We start from the raw sequence: 24321 nt of genomic DNA on the forward strand, positions 1-24321 counted from the left end.
TAACCTACTTTAATCAGATATTAAAACAATGTTAAAGGCAGCCCACATCTAAATAATTCTCTCCTCACCCATCCCACAACTAAAGCTATCACTTTATTAGTGACATTTTAAAAGAAACTTTGTTTTCATCATGCACTTCCCTTTGGTGGTCTGCAGTTGCAGTTAAACACTATTCTCAAAGTAGTGCTGATACTGAATTCTGGTACATAAGTAAATAAAAACAGCAATATTAGTGTCAACTCCAACTTCAAAACAAAGAAAAACCACATTTACCAAATAAAACTCGGTGAAGGGGGAAAATGATCAAGCTCTTAATGGTATTATATAAAACAGCTGGAGGGAAGTAGGAAAGAATGCAGACTTCAAAAATGCACTTTAGAATAATTTCCAATATAAAAGCTAACAAAGAAATTAATCCACGTTCAAACAAAACCTACTTGATTGCCAGTTATATTTTTAAATATGGAGCAAGCAAATTTTCTACTCCTCAGCATGCCGTTCATGTACTTTACATCCAAAATTGGAAACACACAGAATACAGCCCATACTGCATTACATTAGATTCACAAGCAAATGTAAAAATTAATCCCTTTCTCCCCTGCTTTCAATTTAAAATAAAATTATAATCTGTTTGATTAGTTTATGAGTATTGAATTTAATCAAGATCTAAAAGAACCAAATTGTTTTTCCTCAGTTTCTATATACTTGGAAATAATCTAAGGCACAAATCTACTCAGGCATTCTAAGCAGGTGTTTGTAAAATTTAAAATAAAACTATTGTATCATATCACAGTACTTTCCCTCCTCCACAATCCACCGCCCTCAATATCGAGGCCACCATCTTCGTGGCAAAGAACAGGACAAGAATCTGCTTGGAGCCATTCAAAGCCAATCTAAGCTACAATTACAATCAAGTGTGAGGTCACCATTTCCACGTAATTCTGATATGCACTCTAAACAGGACTTTATCTTTGTTACATAGCCAGGCTAAAAGCCTTGGATGTTTCCAACAGAATTAAGATCCATTTTTCACTACAAATTGGAACCATGTTGTAAGCAGGTCAGGGGATAACTGTGTTGTAACTGGATCCTCTGAACGTTGTAATCGTAGTGTAGAAAGATGCTTAACTGGCTGAAGGTATCATTGAGCAATCCAGGACATTTTCAGATTCCTCTGAGATTACTTCTACTCCTGAGCACGCCTTGCTGACCTGAGGAGCAAGATGCTGGGGATCAGGTATTTCACATGTATGTCCCATACAAATGTTCAGAGCAATACCACCAAGACAATGCTTGAAAAATTAACTTGATACATACAAGCCAGAAGTTGCCATGAAATTTGGGGAGGCCCCCCCCCACCAACATGGTTTAGGGTGGGGTGGCCAACCTGTGGCTCCGGAGCCACGTGTGGCTCTTCAGAAGTTAATATGTGCCTCCTTGTATAGGTACCGACTCTGGGGCTGGAGCTACAGGAGCCAACTTTCCAATGTGCCGCGGGAGGAGGGGGGTGTGTGTGCTCACTGCTCAACCCCTGGCTCTGCCACAGGCCCTGTCCCCACTCCACCCCTTCTCGCCCCCTCCCCTGAGCCTGCCATGCCCTCGCTCCTCCCCCACAGAGCCTCCTGCACGCCACAAAACAGCTGACTGGGAGGTGTGGGGAGGGAGTGGGAGGCACTGATCAGCGGGGCTGGGAGGCTCTGGGAGCGGAGGGGGGTGCTGCTGACGTATTACTGTCGCTCTTTGGTAATGTACATTGCTAAATTCTGGCTCCTTTTCAGGCTCAGGTTGGCCACCCCTGGTTTAGGGGCAACATCATGGTAAGAAATCCAGGCTCCCTGCCCTACTCCACCCATAAAGCTGTTGGAAAGGAAGGGTGCTAGGATTCCTATCTGGGTGCTACCCCGACCTACAGCATCCTGGTATCAGCCTTTTACCAGTAGGTTTCTGATCTCTATTAAGTGTCCATCCACTGACTATTGGAAGGAAGAAGGAGCTTTCCACCTCCCATACTTCTACCCCTAATTTTGGAAAAGTTAGTTAACTGCTACTATCCTTCCCCTCGGCATCCATTTCTTTGGATCCTCACTTGTGAATAACTCCAGTTGCTTATCTTCTCCTGTCCTCTAGCCCTCCGAACAGCAGCAAAGTGAAGTTAACATGAATACCAGATTTACTGCTGTGTACAGGATTCTGAATAGCAATAGTAAATCTGTAGAGTTTTGTCAGTTTCACTTTGCTGCATAGGAAATTTATGAGCAGCAGCAAGCACGCTAAAGGTATCTGTAGATTTAGAAAGGCAACAATGCATCAATTCATATTCATAAGATTATCCTTACAACCATAAAGGGTTAGATATTTTTTTCCTTCATTGTTTAAATTTTGCAGAAACTGATGGTTAGCCCCTCTGGTGAGCAACTCAGAGAAAGTTTTCTTCCTGACATTAGTATTTCAAAACCATGGGCTGGCTATGTCAAAGCCTTCAGCTGCAGAAAAAGTGCATATGCCATATTAAAGAATCTCAATTTAAAAATCAGAAATATATATTAGCAAAAATCAGTGACCGATAACCCACTAAGAACACACCAAGTGTATTCAAGTTTTGGTCTAATGTATGTGTCTTTCATAGTAAGTAACTTATGGCATATCTTCTTATTCCTCAAATAGATTGCTTACATGTCTATTTTGAGAGGTTTTGAGTATTCTTATTTGTAAATACAGTATATGCTGCAGCTAGAATTATAGACTTTTTGGCTGTGGTAGTGGGGGGGGAAGAAGTTAGAGAATAATTCATGTAAGACTGAGGCCTGATCTACACACAGATCTTGTACCAGTATAATTATATGTATGTTAGGAGTGGACATAGTTTTCAAGTATAAAAGAACCTTATAGAAGCATCGTTTATTCTCAGTCACATAAAGCAATAAGCTGTATTGGTATAATCACTTTTATGCTAATATAAAACTTTCTACCTGAGAGGGGTTGTACTAATTTAACAAGACCTGTACAATTAAGTGGTATAACTTGTGTGGTTTGACAAAGCCCAAAGATAAGTTATTTTGCGAACATGAAGGAATCACCAATAAAAGTCATGGGTTTTGCTATTTTGAGCAAGTTTTCAGTTAAGTTTGAGTGAAACACCAACAATTCACAATACGAAACCTTAACAAAAAAAAAATGTTTTTTCTGAACAGCAATTCAACAAGTTCTGACTATTAAAGTTACAAAAAGACTAACAAATATATATATATTTTTTTTTTTTCCAAAACAAATATTTTTGCTGACCAATCTGATGAAACTATTTCATCAATTTTCCCTTTGCGTTAAAAAAACCAAACACCACACCCGTCACACTCTGGGATTTTTTCCTCTCTCTTATTTAAATGCTAATTGCTTCTCATGAGGATTCTATTCAATCATTCTTTTGCACAATTCACCACAGTACATTTTAGTGATCCAGTCCTGCATTATACATGTCCTGGAAAATTGTGAAGGTTTGTGCGCCTCTTTTAAGCCCAATGTCCCTGATTCCCCACCCACTGAAATCCGTGGAAAAGCTCCCATGACTTGATAGGTGCAGCATCAGGCCCAAAATCCCTATAGAGTATTTCTATGAGTAGAAAGAAAAGGAGTACTTGTGGCACCTTAGAGATTAACCAATTTATTTGAGCATAAGCTTTCGTGAGCTACAGCTCACTTCATCGGATGCATCCGGTGAAGTGAGCTGTAGCTCATGAAAGCTTATGCTAAAATAAATTGGTTAGTCTCTAAGGTGCCACAAGTACTCCTTTTCTTTTTGCGAATACAGACTAACACAGCTGTTACTCTGAAATCTATGAGCAGAGGAACCAAACACTGCTATCTCACATCTGTTTAGATGTGTATACTCCAATTTGCAGTCAATGACTTCAAATTTGTGTTAAAACGAGAAAAAAAATAGTCCTTAATATGTTCTCAAATGTCACTCTTCTCCATTCCAGTTTACTGCCACTACTTTTGTCATTCGCAAATAGAAATTGCATCATGCAATCACTGAGCGACAGCAGAAAGAGATAAAATATAACACATATCCCCCATAAGGTGACAATATGACATAACAAATATATATTGACAAGCAGACTAACTTATAGTGGATTTTAATTGTATTCTTTCCCAGAAAATACACACTGCTTACTAATTTTGTAGTCAACATTCATTTAAATGTAGAGCTAGAAAATATGTTACATTGTACAAAATATCCAATAGTCATCCAATGATTCCTTGTGTACAAAGCACAAGGACCCTAACATTTTGTTAAATTAATTAGAAAGCTTTTATGCAAGGGTTCTTTCAAAGAGGTATTAAAGATTGAAACAAAAATTAAAACTGAGCCCCCCCCCTTTTTTTTTTTAAAGATTTTATGGATTTTTCAAAGATATTTTGCTTTTTTTCCTTTCCAAAGTCAGTAGTCCAGCACTCAAGTAACTGAACAAAACACATATACATGAGAGAGAAACAAAAAAAGTCAGCTTTACATTTTTAGGTTATAAGTAACAGCCAGCCAAAAATATAAACATAAAAATGCAGATACTGACTGCATATTTTAAAAGGCTGAAACTACCAGACACTGGTTAAATTGGTTTCTTATGTTGTTTCCACTATGAAAAAAATATTCTGATGGAATTAAATGAAAACTGTTAAACCATCATTCTGCATAGTTGATTAAAGAATATATAAAAAAAAACAAACAAATAAGAAAGCCAGCAATCATTCTTGTTAGGTCCATCCTCAAGAAAAATCCAATTTTCAAGCAGATTTTTGACAGTACGTCTTTTGTTTCTCTCAAGTTACGTAAAGAAAAACCAACCCCTGGCCTTAAATATTTTGACTAAAAAGGATAAAGGAATAGTAGTCAACAGTATCAAAAGCTTAGCATAACACAAGACAGGGTTGAAATATGCAAAATACAGGTCTAGAATAACAAGTTCAGCCACCCCGGATTGTGTTTTACAATGTTATTAACAGTCATGTGCCATCAAAACATGGAATGCGGCAGTCTTTGGGATATGAGCCACAAAGCTGAAGTAAAAGCTCCTCCTGTCGTCTAAAGCAGCAAAGATTTCTCAACACACTCTGGACAAATACAGATGTCAAAAATTAAATCTAGATACAGAGAAAACAGGGTGACAGTTCAAAATTGAATCCTGAAGAATAATACAAATTTAAGAAAGGATTTTAGATTTTAAGAAAAAAAGTAGCAGAAAATCTAAAATGAAATTGAGACTAAAAAAAGCGGTGTTATAGTGTCCAGCTATACCACTAGTACTTTAGGGGATAATGCTCTCTTATTTTTTAATCTGTAATGCAAACCTAACCTGAGAAGCTACACAACATGACTGTAGAGAACTCAGCAGTCTGCATAACAAAAACCACCTACATAATTTTTACTCAAAAGAAGACACCACAACATTGCTATGGTATTGAGAACACTGGCCTTACAACCTCCTTCTCCTAAGATCTCACACCATTTTAGCTACATAAGTGGGAGTGCTAGGGTAGGTTGCCTGTTTTCTCCACGTGTCATCTAACCCTGTTCAGAACAGGTCTAGACTCAGTGGTAAAGTCAGTGACAAATAGTCTAAACTAGTCCTACCACAAGTAGAACTGCACCAGCAGGTTGTAAATGATAGGTGATTTTAAGAACAATCCCCATGAAAACAACCTCTGTAGTCAGATCCTCTAAGTTAAATCCCTCCTAAACGTACTCCTTCCAAGCCTCTGATAAACAGACAAAAAACCTTAAGACCCCCAATCCCAAAAATGCTTATGATCAATGGGGCCTACTCAACATGGGAAAATTAAGTATGTGCATAAGTATTTGTGGGATTAGGACATAAAAATATGTTCGCCTAGTGCTTGTCTTATCCTTATCCCTTTAGTTGTAACCTTCCCATAACAAAAAGACTATCATTATATTTGAGTCCTATCCAACACAGAGAATAACATCAGTCCTTAAAAAAAAAAAAAAAAAAAAAAAAAACGGATACGCAGTGAGTTTGCCACCAATAGTGGAGAGAACACATTTCAGGTACTATTACTTCTCTTGCAAGTAAAAAATGATCAAATCTTTTTGTGACAGCCAGTCCCTTTACTTTCTCAAAGGCAAATAAGGACACAAGAGAAACTGAGCATCACTGACTGGACAGAGCACTTGACTAGGTGTCAGGAAACCCAACCTATTCCCTGCTCTACCACTGATCTGCTGTGCAACCTTCAGCAAGTCACTTCACCTCTCTATACCTCAGATTCCCCTTTCTGAAATGGGGATAACAATATTTACACTCCTTTGTAGAGAGCTTTGAGATCTATGGATGAAAGGCACTATACAAAAGTATTAACTATATTCAGTGCTTCATAAACCCACTCATCTCTATTGTGAAACTTTATCACAGGAGATAAAAACAGGCAGGTAGTAATAACATAATATATTTAAAGAGAATCAAGTACAAGTACAAATGTAGGATTTGCCTTACCTACCTACTTTGATGTCCTTTCACTGACATCAACAGGCTTTGGATCAAGTCACAATCAGTTTAATTGTTTTCCCTCTACATAGAGAGTTTCCCATTTGTTTGTTGGGGGTCTCTCTCAACTGAGAAGGAAAAAAAATCTGAAAACAGGAAAACTTGATTGTGAAACCACAAGAATTATCAGGGAGAGAAAGGAGAAAATGTAGTTCCTGAAACTACTTTTAGCTTAGTTTTTAAAAACTGACTGCAATGCAAGCTGACAGTGTCCCTTTAAAATATATATTTGTGAACTAATCTAGGAGTTTTTCTCAGAGGAGTTTTAAATTCATTCTTTCACTGCAATATTAGAATTGCTATTTAGAGAGCATTATAATACATGCAGCCTTTTTAAATGTAAATTTTTAGTTTTCCTGAATGTAATCACTTTCAGTTTGTCAAAATCAGGTAGGGACTTTAAGTTTAAAAGCAGCGTATGAACTCAAGTCCTCAATCCATATCACTCAGCCAAACATCAGAGTTAATTATTAAGCTCTAGCAGTGTGGAATATTTTCTGGAGGTCAAGCTAAAGGGTTTCTTGAATAACTTTCATCATAAATTTTTCCTGGATGACTAAGGAATTGTGTGCCGCACTGCCACATTCAGAGCAAGTAACCTGATGTCTCCTGACAGAGTACAGTATGTCTCAAGAGGGACAAAATAGCGTGATTTCATTAAAGAACATATACATTTGGGACAAATTCTGCCAAAAGTAGCATTTTCTCTTCCTTTCAATATACACAGAAGCATACTTTATATCCCTAAAGACCTCAACTCACCAGAAGTCTGTTTTAAGGACCTAGTTTGGGTAACAAAAATAGAGGAGACCGAACATCCTGCAACTTGCTGACTTCTATGGCAGTGAGAAACTCCCCAAGGCCACAACCAACGAAACGCCGCATGGGAGGGGGTCCCCCCGCGCCCCAGTGTCTGTCTGGCCCCGTAGGTCCTTGCACAACGCCCACCGCTGCCACATCCTGGTGCCGGCGCCTTCCCCAGAAGCGCTCGGTCTGCCCGAGAATCCCCCCGCCCCAACATGCAAACCACGAAAACTTAGATTGGCTGGTGCAGATGTCATCCCTGTCGGCAGATTTCAGGTAACTTTCCACAGCGAGAGGGTTACAGCATCCGCCGTAGCCGAGGCTGCGGTTTCACTTCCACTCTCACCCCGGCCTGCCAGCCCCAGACCCCACCTTGCCAGCTGCGTGTCAGCCGTTCCCCCTCCCCAAAGCAGCTCGTTTGGGCCTCAACCTGTCCGGGGGCAGCTCGGGGGCGGCGAATCGTTGTGGACCCAGGGGCCTGTCAACCCCCATTTCCCTTGCTCCTGGACGCGCCGGAGTCGGAACCTGCTGTGTAAACAGCCTCGTACGCACCTTGCCAGACAACAGCTGGGCTCCACGTCGGCTGTTCCTGGGGCGCGTTCCGGCTCCACCATGCTTCTCACCACGGCTTCAGCAGCCGGGCCCCATCCTGCCGCCGCGCTCAGCCCCTGCGGCAGGGCGGCGGCTCCGGCCGGCCAGCGATGCTTCCCCGCGGCGCCTGCGGGCCGGATCTCACCGCCGGGGGAGCGGAGCGGTCTCTTCAGGGGAGCTGGGTGGGGGGGCGACGGTCCCAGTCGCGGCGAGGAAAAGGGACGGAAGGCTGGGCGGAGGCGCCTCCGCCCCTCGCAGGAGACTCCCTGGCGGCTCGGCCACCTCGACCCGGCGGCGGCCGCTTCTCCTCACCGGCCGGGTCGAGCTGCCCAAGAGCGGATCTCAAAGAGCGCAGGGGGTCGGCGGCACCAACCTCGCCGCCGGCGGAAGCCGCCGCCGGGACATGCTGGCGGGAAAAATTGCCCACTTGTTGGCCTCGCGCTCTGGGGACAGTCGCCCCGCGCCGCCCGTGCGCCCCCTCCTCGCGCTGCGCTGCCCGGCGCGCGGCCCCCTCCTCCAGCCTGCCACTGAAGCAGGCGGCGCGAGAGCGAACGACTCGGGGAGGTCGGGCTCCGGACCCGGCACTCTGGCCGCGCGCTCGGTGGGAGGGGAGAGAGGCGCCGACACCGCGGCTCTCTAAGCCCCGCCTTCCAGCCTGCCTTCCTAGCCAATGAAAAGATTCCATCAATGGGGAGGGGGTTGCGGAGGCTCCTGAAGTCGTGGGAGGAGGGGGGTGGTGGTGCGGGGATGAAGAGGAAAGTTCTCTCCGTGCCCGGCAGCCGCGATCGTCTTTGTGTTTGACGTATTTTACGGACAAAGAAAAAGCCGGGTGGTTGGGTGTGCAGAGAAACGGAAGGGAGGAGGGAGGCCTGGACTTTGCCCATGCCCTGCCTGGGTTGTTCATTCACGCCAGAGCCAGGGGCCCTATTTCCTTCTGCTCCCTACAACTGCGGGCACACCGCTACCTGTCCTGCTCCTGGGGCCTGAGCAAAGGTGCTGGGGTGTTTGGGCAAAGCCCTGCATCATTGGGGAGCCTCCCAGCGCCTCGTGTCCCTGACACGGGGTCTCAGCATGCTGGCACGCGTCTCCCTCCCTGGAGCCTGCCAGGCTGTGCGCTCCCCCAGCTCCTCAGGTACCGGTCTCCATCCCAGGGCCCCGCATCACCGTAGGACCCAGTGTTGCTGACTCTTGCAATTGTATTGCAAGGCTTGTGCTCATCGTTGTTTTTCTTAAAGCCTCAGCTGCTGGGATGAAGCGACTCTCACCTCTTCCCCCCCCCGCACCCCCAAGTTGCTAGCCCTCCCCGTTGCAGAGAAAAGTTTGAACACACCAACCGCCTGCCCCTTAGAGGCTCGGAAACCAGATAAAAATAACCCAACATTGGTTATTTACAAATAATCTCCGGGGTTTTAACTGAATCTCATGATTTTGGGGATGTGACGCCTGATTTTTGATCACCTGGGCTTGGCAATACAGAGGACCCCCCCTATGTCTGATGTCACAGCACGATGGCATTGCCGCACACAGGGCCTTATCTCTCTGACCCTGTTCCACAGCCCAATAATACCTCCACGTGTGGGGCCCAGCATCATGGCAGTACCCTCCCCATCCTCACACTCCTGTCATCACATCACAGCACAGACGTTTCCACGGGGGGTGCATATCTGCTCAGCATCCCTGTGTGCCTGACTCTACAATACACCCAATGGGATCCCCCACACCACGCATCAGCCCCTCCTCAGACCAGTCTCAGGGCCCTGACTGTACCTACCTGTTGCACTTCTCAGACCTGCCTCCAGAATCTCATGGCCTTCCCTGTGGTAGCTACAGGAATACAATAGTGGGAGCGGGGAAGACAGAGAGATGGATACTGTTCAGACAGACAGAAGTGAAGATAATTCTTGATCTCTTGACATCCCTCATTCCTCAGAATCCCATGAAGTAGGTGAAAATTTATTAGTTTTTTGGACATAAAATAAATTTCTTTAAGAACATAAGAATGGCCATACTGGGTTAGACCAAAGGTCCATCCAACCCAGTATCCTGTCTACCGACAGCGGACAATACCAGGTGCCCCAGAGGGAGTGAACCTAACAGGTAATGATCAGCGATCTCCCTCCTGCCATCCATCTCCACCATCTGACAAACAGAGGCTAGGGCCACTATTCCTTACCCATCCGAATAGCCATTAATGGACTTTCATATCCATTTCTTCTGTTATGCAGCCAACAGACACCCTATGGACAGATAACTGATAACGGAGTGATCTGAATTGCTTGGTAAACTGTGCACAAGCAAATAATATGTTTTCATACAGCTAAATGTAAATATATACTCTATTCTGGGAGGCTGTGACTGAAAAAGATGTAGCCGTCCTGGTGGAAAATCAGCTGAACATGAGTTCCCAGTTAATGCTTTGGCCAAAAGGGCTAATGCGATCATTGGATGCATAAACAGGGAAAGGTCAAGTCAGGGTAAAGGGGTAAATTTTACCACTGTATTTGGTATTGGTGCAACTTCTGCTGGAATACTGCATCCAGTTCTGGTGTCCACAATTCAAGAAGGATATTGATAAATGGAGAGGGTTCAGAAAAGAGCCATAAGAATGACAAAAGGATTAGAAAATATGCCTTATAGTGATAGACTCCAGGAGCTCAATCTATTTAGTCTAACAGAGAGAATGTTAAGGGGTGACTTGATCACAGTCTATAAGTACCTGCATGGTGAACACATAATGGGTTCTTCAGTCTAGAAGACAAAGGTATACATGATCCAATGGCAGGAAGTTGAAGCTACACAAATTCAGACTAGAAATAAGGCATATATTTTTATCAGTGAGGGCAATTAACAACTGAAAAAATTTACCAAGGGATGTGGTAGATTCTCCATCATTGGCAATTTTTAAATCAAGATTGTGGTTTTTTGCTTTTTTTTTTTTTTTAAAGATCAGCTCACTCTAGTTCAAAAGGAATTCTTTTGAGGAAATTCTATGGCCTGTGTTTTGTAGAGAAGGTATAAAAATGTCAGCCTGAACAGTTAAAGTTTTAAACAACTGAAAAAAAGGGTTTCATAATGGGAAACATCAGGTACCCTTAATAATAGGTGGCACGGCCAGCGCTGCCTATAAATAACACATACACAGACAACTTTTTTGTTGTTAAAATTCATGACAGACTGTGTCTTGTTTACTTACATTCTTGTTGCTTTTCTTATAATTAATATTGTAAATAATTGTCAGAAACTTAGTCTGATGGATCAGTCGGTAACTGGTTAAAAGATAGGGGGGAAAAGTAGGAATAAATGGTCAGTTTTGAGAATGGAGAGTGGTAAATAGTGGTATCCCCAAGGGTCTGTACTGGGACCAGTTCTGTTCAACATATTCATAAATGACCTGGAAAAGGGGGTAAACAGTGGGGTGGCAAAATTTGCAGATGATACAAAACTACTCAAGATAGTTAAGTTCAAAGCAAACTGAAGAGTTACAAAGGGATCTCACAAAACTGAGATGTCTGGGCACCAAAATGGCAGATGAACTTCAATGTTGATAAATGCAAAGTAATGCACACTGGAAAACATAATCCCAACTGTACATATAAAATGATTGGGTCTAAATTAGCTGTTACCACTCAAGAAAGAGATCTTGGAGTCATTGTGGATAGTTCTCTGAAAACATCCACTCAATCTGCAGCAACAGTCAAAAAAGCTAACAATGTTGGGAATCATTAGGAAAAGGATATGTATCATATGCCTCTATATAAATTCATGGTATGCCCAAATCTTCAATACTGCGTGCAGATGTGGTTGCCCCATCTCAAAAAAGATATATTGGAATTGGAAAAGGTACAGAAAAGGGTAACAAAAATGATTCGGGGGTATGGAACAGCTTCCAAATTAGGAGAGATTAGTAAAACTGGGATTTTTCATCTTGGAAAGGAGACCCCTAAGGGGGGGATATGTATAATAGAGGTCTATAAAATCATGACTGGTGTGTAGAAAGTAAATAAGGAAGTATTATTTACTCCTGCTCATAGCACAAGAACTAGGGGTCAGGCAATGAAATTAATGGGCCACAGGTTTAAAACAAACAAAAGGAAGTAGCTCTTCACACAACCTATGGAACTCCTTGCCAGAGGATGTCGTGAAGGCCAAGACTATAACGAGGTTCAAAAAAGAACTAGATAAGTTCATGGAGGACAGGTCCATCAATGGCTACTAGCCAGGATGGGCAGAGATGATGTCCTGAGCCTCTGATTGCCAGAAGCTGGGAATGGGCGATAGGGGGTGAATCACTTGATAATTACCTATTCTGTTCATTCCCTCTGAAGCACCTGGCATTGGCCATTGTCAGAAGACAGGATACTGGGCTAGATGGATCTTTGGTCTGACCCAGTGTGACCATTCTTATGTTCTTATGTAGTCATGCTGAAATGCTACAGCACTGGAAATTTTGCAATATTTTGGATGGAAAATATTTTTGTCTATATTATATGAAACTTAGATATAACAATAACAATCAAATATTCACCCTTTACAATATTCACCCAATAACAATCAAATATTCACTTTTTTTTTTTTAAAGGGAGTAATCCCTGTTGTCGTCCTGGGCTGCATCTCCCTAAAGACAAAGACTGCTTCGATTGTTTCCCTGAGTACGTATCTCCCCATTAACGTTTCTGTTAGCTCCCGTCATCTCACTCCTTATTGAATATATTCCAGTTATTTCCATGACTCTAACTTCTGTATGGAAAGTGAGGGGATTTCTGTCATCTCCATAGGCCACTCCTCCATATAAGGATGCGGGAGGATGCAATTGGCTCCATTTCATGCAAATTAGGTATGGTCCTCAGGCTCCCATGTTCTGATCGTGCACCACTGAAATCCATGGGACTTTTGCTACTGATTTCAATGGGAATAGGAGTGGGGACACAGTAAGTTACCATTGACACCTTCAATTGGGCAATATTTGAGAGTTCCAGATTTTGGAGACTTGCCATCATAAACCAATGGAAATCCTATGTGACTCACTAGTGTATTGAGAGAGACAATGTGGGTGAGGTAAAATCCATAGGCGGTGGGGGAAGCTAGCTCCCTGTCCCGCCTGCCTATTCCGCCCGTGGCCTCACCCACCATCTGCCCCTGCTTGGCCCCAAGCCCTGCCACCGCTCGGCACCCCCACGTCTGTGTCCCTCCTCTTCTCCCCCCTCACCCGCGAGGCCCCCATCAACCTGCCACGTCCCTCCTCTCCACCCCCTCCCCTGTGACCCCACCGCTCATCATGTCCCTCCTCACCCCCTCCCGCAAAACTCCCCTGTCTGCTGCGTCCCTTCTCTCCTCTACCCCTCCCGGTGATACCACCCTGCTCGCCGCATCCCTCCTCACCCCTCTCTCCTGAGACCCCGCCGCTCACTGCATCCCTCCTCGCCTCCACCCCCACTCCTGCGAGACCCCTCTGCTCGCCGCATCCCTCCTCACCCCTCTCTCCTGAGACCCCGCCGCTCACTGCATCCCTCCTCGCCTCCACCCCCACTCCTGCGAGACCCCTCTGCTTGCCGCATCCCTCCTCACCCCTCTCTCCTGAGACCCCGCCGCTCACCGCATCCCTCCTCGCCTCCACCCCCACTCCTGCGAGACCCCTCTGCTCACCGCATCCCTCCTCGCCCCTTGCCCTCACAAGACCTCTGGCCACTCGCCTCATCCCTCCTCACCCCTGCCGCTTGCCGCATCCCTCCTCATCCCCCCTCCCGGCAAAACTCCCCTGCCTGTTGCATCCCTTCTCTTTCTCTCCTCCTACCCGCAATACCACACTGCTCACCGCATCCTACTCACCCCTCTCCCATGAGACCCCCCCAGCTCACCGCATCCCTCCTCTCCTCCCTCTTCCACCTGAGGCCCCCCCACCTGCCATGTCCTTCCTCACGCCCCATCCCGGGAGACCCCCCCCTGCCTGATGCATCTCTCTTCCCCTCCACCCCTTCGCCCCTGAAGTCCCCCCCGCCTGCTGCTTGCTGCATCCCTTGTCACCCTCCACCCCTGTGAGATTCCTCCACCCGAGCGGGGGGTGGGGGGTGTGAGGAGGGATGCGGCAAGCGGTGGGGACCTCCGGAGAGGGTGGGTGGAGTGGAAGAGGAAAGGAGGCACTCACCAGGCAGCAGCTGCAGTGGGGGCTTTGGGAAAAGGGCAGAGTAGGGAGTGGAACGCAGGCCAGGCCCCCACGGTCTATTATACCCGGTGCCCATGGTAAAATCTTTTACTGGACCAATTTCTGTTGGTGAAGAGACAAGCTTTCGAGCTTCTCAGAGCTCTTCTTCGGGTCTGAGAAAGGTACTCAGAGTGTCACAGCTAAATACAAGGCGGAACAGATTGTTAAGCACAAGAATAAGCAAATCACTGGTGTACTGTAACTTTTCTCTTATTTCCCATGCTGATGAGACTACAAACACTGACCAGTGGGCCATACAAAAAAGTAAGAAATCTTTCAGATTGAAGCTGCTGACGGTAATAAAATACAAAAATGTCCATGAGTAGCAAAGGCTGGTAAGGCCTCACTGCTCATTCTAATGCTCTCACAGGCATGACATGGCAAGACCAATTTCAGCATATATACGTACGTATATATATATTATTTTTTTCATATTGGTCAGCTGCAGATACATTTAGTGCTTTGAAGGAGCGTCAGTGTGGCAGCTGGTTTGCTTACAGAGGGAGGGAAGGGAATGCAGGGTTTGCGGAGGGGGGGGTGTATCTTATTTTATTTTAATGTTGCATTCTTGATCCAGCCTACAGCAGAAGCCCAGATTTTTTTTTTTTAACGCAAGCATCTTTCTCAGAGTCACTAGGCACAATCATTTTTAAAATGCATTCACATTTTCCAAGAAACATGCATGCTCCAGTGGTCTACAAAAATAGCAAGTACACACTTGTACACCCTCTATTGTGTGGCATGTTCAGTTACCAGAAGCTCCTTAAATCAAGGCACTAAGAAAAGAATCGGTACTGAAGTACATGACTATAAGTATGATTAATTAAGAACCCATTGCAAGAGGATCCGTAATGCACTTACAACTCCCCAAATCCTGTTCCAGTAGGTATTGCACTCCATCTTAAAACTTGCAATGGATTCTCTGGGGTCATTCTCTTCGGTTGCTCCAAAATTCTGGTTAGGAATCTAGAGGTAGTGTCCTCAGGATATTACCTATTGCAGCCCCATTGAAACATTTCTGTATGTTTTTTAGTCTTTGTGCACATTTGAGTAAAGTTTTCCTGATTTCTACTTCTTAATGATAGTTCCAAATGGGAGTAAAAAGATTAGGCTATGCAGAGGTATACCTCTGGCCAAATGAGTGTCATTGACATTTAAATTCAAAAGGGAAGCTCCAGACCGAGCTGAAATCAAGTGTGAGGGTTTGCTGTTCTGCAGGTTTCATTTTTATCATTTTGAGTTGTTAGAAAAATTCGGAAGGAAAAAAACAGACCTAAATAAAACTGTGCCTACCCAACACTGGTTCCCAATAGTCTGGAGTGTCTCTATAATGCAATGAAAACCTTATACTAACTGTGATTCCTCCATAAGTGCTCCTGAATCCCGCTAGCCTGGAAGTATCATAGAATATCAGGGTTGGAAGGGACGTCAGGAGGTCGTCTAGTCCAACCCCCTGCTCAAAGCAGGACCAATCCCCAAGTAAGGCACTGATCTTGAACTTGTCTCTCACCCCACTCCTTATACAGCCTAACAACTAGATCAACCCCCAAATCTGCTCTTTAGCAATAACAAAAGCACCCCAGATATTACTTTGTTTTTTTCTATATCAGACTTTCAGATAACATCTTTTCCCTCAAGAGAAAAAATCAGTAGAACTAATCATTGTAATGTTGAGGGATGACATCTTTTGGTCACAGAGGAGAGCCCCACTCTCCTCCCCGCCCTGCGCGGAGCCGCTCACCCTAGCCCTGCTCTTCCCCCACCTCCCCACTGCGCAAAGCCCCTCTCTCCCCTCTTCCCCCACACAGGACTGGCCCGAGCACAGTTGCTCGCTCCCCCCCTTCCCCCCCCCGAGCCCCTTTTTGGCAAAACTGATGATCACCTGGCAAGAGCAAATGGGACAAGTGCCCAGTTTTGCCAAAAAAAGTCAGCATGTCCAGGGCAGGGCTTAAAAATGGGACTTTCCCAGCCAAAATGGGACATATGGTCACCCTAGTCTGTAGTAAGAGCTGCCCAGGGAGCCCAAGCAGCTTGGGGAGCCCCGAACTCTACATCTGCCCTGGGTGGGGAATCAGGGGGCCTGAGAGCAGCCCCTGGCACATGTCCCTGCCCCCCATGGTGTGCCATCCAGGCTGGTGGAAGGTCCAGGGATCCCCACAGCAGCCCGGGCTCCCTGCACAGCTCTTACCATAGCCTGGCTTCCAGCCAGACCTGGGGGAAGGGGAGGAACAGGGGGTAAGGCCCTGTGGTGGGGGGTCTCAAATGTTCTTTGTGCTCAGTAAATCTTAATCTGCCTCTGATTATAGATTTCAGTTCCTGTTGCTGGAAGAGGCCAGTCTGATGACTAATGGTCCCATGACCATAAGCCCTTATGAGAAATATATTTCTGATTTTAATATAATTTGAATGACCCACATTACAGGCCCCTCGCTGTCTATTTTAGGGGTTTCTATCCCTCTCATCACTGTAATATCTCATACAGATTACTCAGCTCTAACAGTCTCTCTTTCAGAATTTTAGCTAGGCTATTATACCACATTCATCACCATGGTATCTAAGCGCCTTAAGACATGGGGTTACATTGTGGCATTTAGCCAAAGCCTGCCACAAGGGACACTATGGGACTGTCCATAGCTCCCCAGTTGCACTGGAGAGAGAGCACTTCCAACCCCACACCCCTTTAAAAGAATACAGCATACTATCCCATGCACATAGAGGCTCTGTCTACTTCCCACCCCTTTCAGGGCTGTTGACAGCCTCTGTACTTCCCAAATGCAGGGCTGACAATTCTGGTTGCCCTTCATACAGGCTATGCAAGAGTTCCAGTCATTCGTGCAGCATCCATGTTTTTGGATGGTGAGATGGAAAAATGATGTTAAAGAGTAAATTTTTGTGATGGAACAGAAGGATTTCTGGGAATTTGACCCTAAACTCCCACAAGTCACCGAGAGGAGTGATGGCATCCCGCAATACATAGCAGCAGTCCCACAATACACTGCAGAAATTTCTCACAAGGCAATGCTTCAGATGGTAGCGCAGAGGACGCGGGGATGCCTACTACAGCACCATTTGTCTTCTGTCAGTGCAACCTGATGTTGTGAGGACACACTGCAACAGCAAAGAGACCATATGTGAACGCACTGTGACAAAAGGAGCTATGTCAGCAGCTGTATGCCAGCAAAACTTTTGCCAGTAAAAATGTCTAATCGCTTTCTAGTTTCTAGGTCTTAGTTTACTTGTAGCTGCTATTACATGATGTAGTTACAAACTTTCAGCCCAAATATCTTGCACTAGCACACACGTATACAACTACAGTATTTTAGTCATGACTGTATATTACTATCCCATAATGAGAAAATATCTGGACATGTGGAAGCATAGTATGTCATGGACAGAAGCAGATGCTTCAGCACATTGCAAGAAAAATGAAGTTGGTTTCAACAACCTTAATTTCATGAATATAAAGAATAATCCTCTGTCCATTAAAATATACACACTTCTAAAATACTATTGGAAGCAAGGACAATTTCAATAAAGCACAGAAATACAGTACACAAGATATTATGTGATATGGCATTGAGCTGAAAATCTGTGTAGAAACCCAAAGTTGCAGAAACCTTGCTGGAAAAACTTTAACTGAAAATCATAAATTAACTTCAAATAAAACAGTCATTAGGCACATCAAAAGACGAGAATGGGCAAAGTAATTGGAATTTATAAACTTACATAATTATTTTTTCTTTGTAGGGAGAACAAACATTCCAATGTCCCAGCTCTGTCAGGGTCTTTGACAATTAGACTCCTTTTTATAAATATATTATGTAAGTTTATAAATTTCAATTAGTGCTTGTCCTAGTGTCTTGCAGCCTAAGTATGTTTTCATTTTGGGTTATTATTCAGGCAGTGGATGGAACCGTTTTCCTTGGTGCATCTATAAGGTGATTTCGATGAAAATCCTTTTAACAAAATTTAAAAAAATTGGATTATAGTTTGACTACTAAGATTCAGGAAAAGAAACATGAATTTGCTTTTACACTGCAGAGTTCAATAGAATATGTCTATACGATAGATTGATAGATCAATAGATTCTATACGTAACAGAGTTACCCTATCCAAGGGTGGGCGTTCTGAATGTATGAATAACTGTACTACTATGAGTTCAAGATTATGCTATATATCATTTATATTAATTTCCCCCTACTTTTGCAGTAAGGTCTCAGATTTGACCTACAGCCTTGATATTACAAAGTACTTGATCCTGAATCTGCAAAACATAAGCATGTACTTAATGAGTTGGCTCATATCCTTAGCTGGTGTAAATTAGCATAGCTCCGTTAACTGAAGTAGACTACCAGATGCATAGGGTTAAGCATATGCAGGATCAGGCAACAAACATGCAAATATGCAGTGATTTGGTAGATTTACCAGCATTTACCAGGCTAAATCTCATTGGCAGAATTTGTCAATTTCTAAAATTTGATTTATTTATTCACCATGAGCATATCCATTCCTTAGAGGTCTTGTTCCACTAAAGTACCCTGAAGAAAACCTATAATTTACTTATTCTGATTATGCCAGAGTTCTTAACTTAAGCTCTAAGCACATAAAATCAGTCTTCAGTCAAATTCATTATTCAGTTACCCACGATATAATGTTAATATTAAAACATGGTGTTCAGTATATTATTTTATTTGCCTATGCCCTGTTTTTTCCTGTGAAAGTTTACTTCATGATTATTTCATAAAGAAATTAGATTTTTCTGTTATTCTTTTATTTATATTACTTATGGTAAAAACAAAAGTCTAATTTTTTTACAAGTCGTGTAATAGCTTGATAGTTTAATGTCCAACACTGGTAGGGTTAGCAGACAGAAGCACAAATGTCAGGGAGAGGTTTGAACCCTGGTACAACGGGGCTACATTCTTCCTGCTTTAACTGAAAGGCAAATTTACAATTGTCTAGCTCAACTGTAAAATTTCACCCTGTAAACCATATTCCAAGGTACTGATCTTGCACCAAGTCAGAGGGACTTTTGGCTTTGATTCCAATGGTAGCAGGAGAGGGGCACAGGAGGGACCAAAGTGTGGTTCCCATCCCAAGCTGCCTGCAACTTTCCATACCTGTTAATACCACTCTAACTCAATACTGCGGCCGGAGAAATGTTCCTGCCACTGGTTCTCAGGACCCATGAGTGAGAGGAGGTGATAAGGAACAAGGGGTACAAAATGAATGAAGAGGAAGAGTGAATCAGTCAAGAGGGAAGAGGGAAAAGAAATAAGTAAATGAAGGGATGGGACAAAGTCAGAGGGGAAGGGAATGCGAGTGAGGGTCAGTGTGTGTGTGTAGGTTTTTAATTTGTGTTTGGTCAGCTATTCATTTCATACAAAGGACAAAATCAGAGGGACCACACGGGACCTCTGTATGCATGTGTTTCATTTGTGTATGTGCATGGATACACACACACACACACACTTACTAATCTATCTGTGGAATTCAAACAACAGGAAATTATCAGGGCAAATAGTTTGACAGAATTCAAAGCAGTTTCATGAAAATGAATACATTTGCACCTGCACCTGCACCTGCTATAATAGATCAAAAAGATCGAAGGGAAGTCAATTAAGCTTTATGCTTTAGAGTATAGGCTGATGGTCTGCAAGGGCTGAGAAGGAATTTTCCAACCCTTTGTTACAACACTGCAAAAATCAGACAGGTGCTCTATCAGCTGCCTTCCTTTGCAGCATCAGGTATTGGCCACAGCTGAAGGCAGGACACCGAACTTGTTGGACCAATAGTCTGCTCTGGTATAGTAACTCCTACAGCATGTTCCTAAGCAAAGAAGGAGTCAGCACCTTGAGGCAGTGCAATATGTCAGTGAGACAGAGAGAGGCAGCCTGGGACAACTGCAGCTCAGAACTTCAATTTGTAATGACTGTCTGACTCACAAGCCAAAAAGTTGGTGGTGTTTTGCTTTAGTGAAGCTACACAGGAATCTCAAAGGCTTAGTAAGATATCACTTTCTCCAGTGAGAAGGCTGCACTCTTAAGTACTTGCCAGGCCTTTTGGAAGCTTCTAAACATAACTAAAAGCTTGTTCTGCACATTTCAATTGCTCATTTTTGTTGTTGACAGAAATGTCTGTTCCCAGTCCAAGAATTTCCAGAGTGCTGCCATTTTGAATCTCTGTATAATTCTGCACAAATAACTAATTTTCCTTGGTGTCCCATAACAAAAAACGAACAAAAAAAGAGAATGGTGAGAATTCTAGGGCAATGGTGGCATCCAACAGATTCCTGACATTGGATATTTTAAAAATCTAAGTTATTGTTGAGAGTTGGAGGCTTTTGCTGGTGCTCCAACAAACCTGAATTTGATCCAGTACATTTTTTTCCCTAAAAGTGAACTATTGTCTCACCTTCTAAGATAGCCAGCAACAGATTCTATTGCCTAACGTTTTCCTAGAATGTAGCTTTTAGAGCCTTGCTGTAAAATGCTGGTAGAGTGATATGATACCACTGAATGGAGGTGAACGGAATAGCACTTCAATAGGAGCCTTGACAGTGAAGGAAATACAGCTTTACCAGGCCTCACAATGTACAGGCATGTTTTTGGTTTAAAAAGGAATTCTTGTCCTATGTCTACTTGTGAAACCATTACTTTTCAAGTGGATTTTATTCCGTCCTCTTGCCAGCACTGCTGGGTTTTATATTTGCATGTAAATAGGACCCTTTCTGAAAAAACGTTAGTTACAGTATCTTTCTCCTGGTGAGAGCACGTGGGGAAGTCTCTTTGGATCAAGGAAAGCCTAGTCAGGGTCAGTGTAGGAAACACATTATCCAGGTCCACCCAGTTCAGGGAGTAGTTAGGTAGCCTAAGGGCATCTAATCAATGAAAACCCAAACTAGGTCCACCTACATCTTGTGAAGTCCAGCCTGAGTCGTACAGCAGGGTTGAGTCTCTTACTATAAACTAAGGGTTCGGCCAGGTATCAAAATCACACGTGAAAAGGTATCTCCCTTTCTCTTGCACTCTTCGGCTGTCTCTTTCTACCTCCAGTCCCTTGGTTGCTGTTCACTATGGCCCCATTTTGCCATCCTTAATGCTTCAGAAATTAGGAGCAAACTTCATCCCTGACGTATGTGCTGGAACTTGGGGGGCTACTTCAAGCATTCGTTATGGCTTGAAGTAGTAATAACAACCCAAATACATGGTTTCCGCCATCAGCACCATAGGCACCGACTTCCCCTCTTTCCCGTGGGGGCTCGACCCCCAATCTGCCTCTGGCCCCACCCCTACTCCACCCCTTCCATCAGGCCCTGCCCCTGCCCCGTCCCCATTCCAACCCCTTGCCCTAACTCTGCCCCCTCCCTGCCAATATTCCAACTCATTCCCCAAATCCCCTCCCTGCCCTAGCCCTGCCTTCTCCCCTGAGTGTGCCATGTTCCCGCTCCTCCCCCCACCTCCTGAAGTGTGCTAATGCTGCCAAACAGCTATTTGGCGGCGGCTGGGCAGGAAAGGCTGGGAGGTAGGTGGAGGAGCAGAGACGTGGTGCACTCAGGGGAAGGGCAGGAGGAAGAGGTGGGGTGGGGCGGGGGTGGTATGGGGAGCTTGGCTGCCTGTGGGTGCACAGCACCCACTAATTTTTCCCCTTGGGTGCTCCAGCCATGGAGCACCCACGGAGTCAGCACCTATGGTCAGCACCCCTACTATAAAAATTGTTCCAGCCCCACTGAGCCTGAGTGAACGACTACACTGACTGCCTTGACTTTAATGGAGTTACCACAGCGATTAAGTTAGTCTATGAGACTCTGACCTTCACTCTGATGCTACTGGACAAAGCAGAGTTGAACAAGTTGTATTAGCAAGCTAGTCTAGGAAACAGTTTTGCAGCATTTGCTCTGATTACATTGGTTTGGAGAGAAAAATCATTGTGTGAAGAGCCAGCTAACATATTTTGTTTACATACCTAACTAACTGACAAATCCTAATTAACTTCAGGAATGAAAGGATCTTTCCCAGTTTGAAGTCTATACCAAAACCTTAGAGCTGAATGAGTTTTTATTCCCGGTAAAACTGAATTTCTTTAGCTTAAATTATTTGTCTTATTTTTAAACTATACTTTTATTGAGGAATCACTGGCTAAAATGAGTGGGCCAAGTTCTCTTCCCTCTTACACCAGGGTAAAATTGGAATAACTCCTAAAGTTGCTATGGAGTTATTTCACTGATTTTTTTTTTAATTCCTTGAGACAAATGAAAGACAATATCATCTAATCCCCAAATCTATGTCTACAAAAATTAAAAAACAAACTGAGGCCAAGATTTTCAAAATATGAGCCTTAAATTAGGCTCCTAAATCCATAAATTGGGCCCCTTGTTTAGAAATGCTGAGCAATCGAATACTTCCAGTGAAATCACTAGTTACTAATGTTTAAAAATCGGGTCCCTTATTTAGGTGCCTAAATATGGATCTAGTAACCCAAATTTAGGCTTCTGGTTTTTAAAATCTTGTCTCTCTGCCCCAATAATGCAATCTCACCCAGACAGACAGATTGCCTGTGTAAAGCCCCATTCACTTCAGTGGAACTCTACACAGGCATAATTGTCCACCCATGAAAATGAGACTGTAGAATCGGGCCTAAATCAAATACAGATTTAGCATGGTAAAGTTACTCCAGGTTTACATTGCTGTGACTGAGGAGACTGACTCAATGACCAGTAAGTATATAATTTGCAAAAGATTGTTTTAGCATAGGTTTGTTAAATATTTCACATGCATGCATTTCAATATGCACATATTTCCATAACAACACTTTCATTGCAGTTGGATCGTCAGTTCTTTGGGGCAAGGACTATCTTTTTTGTTCTGTTCGTAGAGCATCTAGCACAATGGGCTGTGATTCATAACTGGGGCCCCGAGGCATTAATATAATACATATAAATAAATAATAATAGATATCCAGGCAACTGGTGTTCAACAGTTAACTCTTTGGGGCAGGCATGATCTTTGTATTAAGTGTTTTACAGCGTCCAGTACAATGGGTCCCATATCTTTTATTGGGAGCCCTGAGGCACAATGACAACGCAGATAATAATATAGTGTTGTATAAGTTTCCCTTCTTGAAAATTCCCTGGAAAATGTGGCGGAAGAAGGGGGAGCGATGTGATGAAAATTTCCTGAGAGTCACAAAGCTGTACAAACAATAATAAAGTGCACTTTGACCATGCAAAATCATATCCTATATTTGTAGTAGATTATTTGGTTTTATTACCTTTTGTTTTTAAAATAGACTTAGTGATTTGGTCTATATTCTCTTTAATTTGTCTCAAAGATTTTAAAACCCTCCACTCCTCATCACACCTTTGATTTCCTGCCCAGAGTCTTGTTTATCTTGTCTCAGATTATAAACTTTTCAGGGTGGATGACATATCTAAATCTGTGTTTTGTAGAGCAGACTGTACATTTGTGGCATGGTATCAGTTATTAATTATAAATAACTAGAGATAAGCCTAGGGCACACAGTTCAGATTAAGCAATGAACTTCCCCAAAAGTTATTCTGAGTTGAGTTTTTGGTTCAGCTCTATCCTTAATAAAGACCAAGAAATGTTCTCGTAACGAAACTAGCTCACCTGTTAAAAAAGCTAACTAGATCTATTCAAGAAGAGGTGTGGTTATTATTAATTGTCAGTCTTGTGACTTGAAATAATGAGTCACCGGGCCAAATTCTTCAGTCCACTGACCACAGTGGACTTGTGCCAGGGTGGAATTTGAACCATATACTCTATGTGAAGCTGTTTTCCTATAGTATTATAGATAAACAAATTCAATATTGGAATTACAGGTTCTCTATGATGTAAACTACAGATCTGCTTTTGTTCCTGAACAGGTAGCAAGCAAAGCAGATTGGTTAATAATTTATTTCCTGGTTGCCAGGAAACATGGATTTATTCCATAGCTCACCTCTTCCCTTTTTCAGGAGCATGAGACTTTCTCAACATCTGTCCCTCCTTAGTGGTTTTCATGGTGCAGTAGGCAACTTAAGATCTGATGCTACAGAGTGTTGAGCACCCACAACTTCCATGGAAGTCAATAGGCGGCATGGGTGTGAACCACCCATTCAGAGAGGCTAGCCCCTGGCCCCACCCCTTCTGCTGAGGGCAGGTTCCT

The 24321-nt window shown here is 43.5% G+C and overlaps 1 protein-coding gene across 5 annotated transcripts in view; it reads right to left on the reverse strand.

The window, feature by feature from the left end:
* Positions 1-24321, reverse strand: part of B3GNT2 (UDP-GlcNAc:betaGal beta-1,3-N-acetylglucosaminyltransferase 2) — a 42187-nt gene that overhangs the window by 17014 nt on the left and 852 nt on the right. The window contains exon 1 of one of the 5 annotated variants that reach the window (XM_074949607.1): positions 6514-6614. The exons of 2 other annotated variants lie outside the window; for them this stretch is intronic. The gene's annotated coding sequence lies outside the window, so the exon portion shown is untranslated. Of the gene's footprint in view, positions 1-6513; positions 6615-7916; positions 8535-18044; positions 18111-24321 lie in introns of those variants that run through there. 2 more of the 5 variants (XM_074949605.1, XR_012638946.1) reach the window with 2 other exon arrangements.

This window comes from Natator depressus, chromosome 3 (assembly GCF_965152275.1).
Source record: "Natator depressus isolate rNatDep1 chromosome 3, rNatDep2.hap1, whole genome shotgun sequence".
Taxonomy (NCBI): Eukaryota; Metazoa; Chordata; order Testudines; family Cheloniidae; genus Natator; species Natator depressus.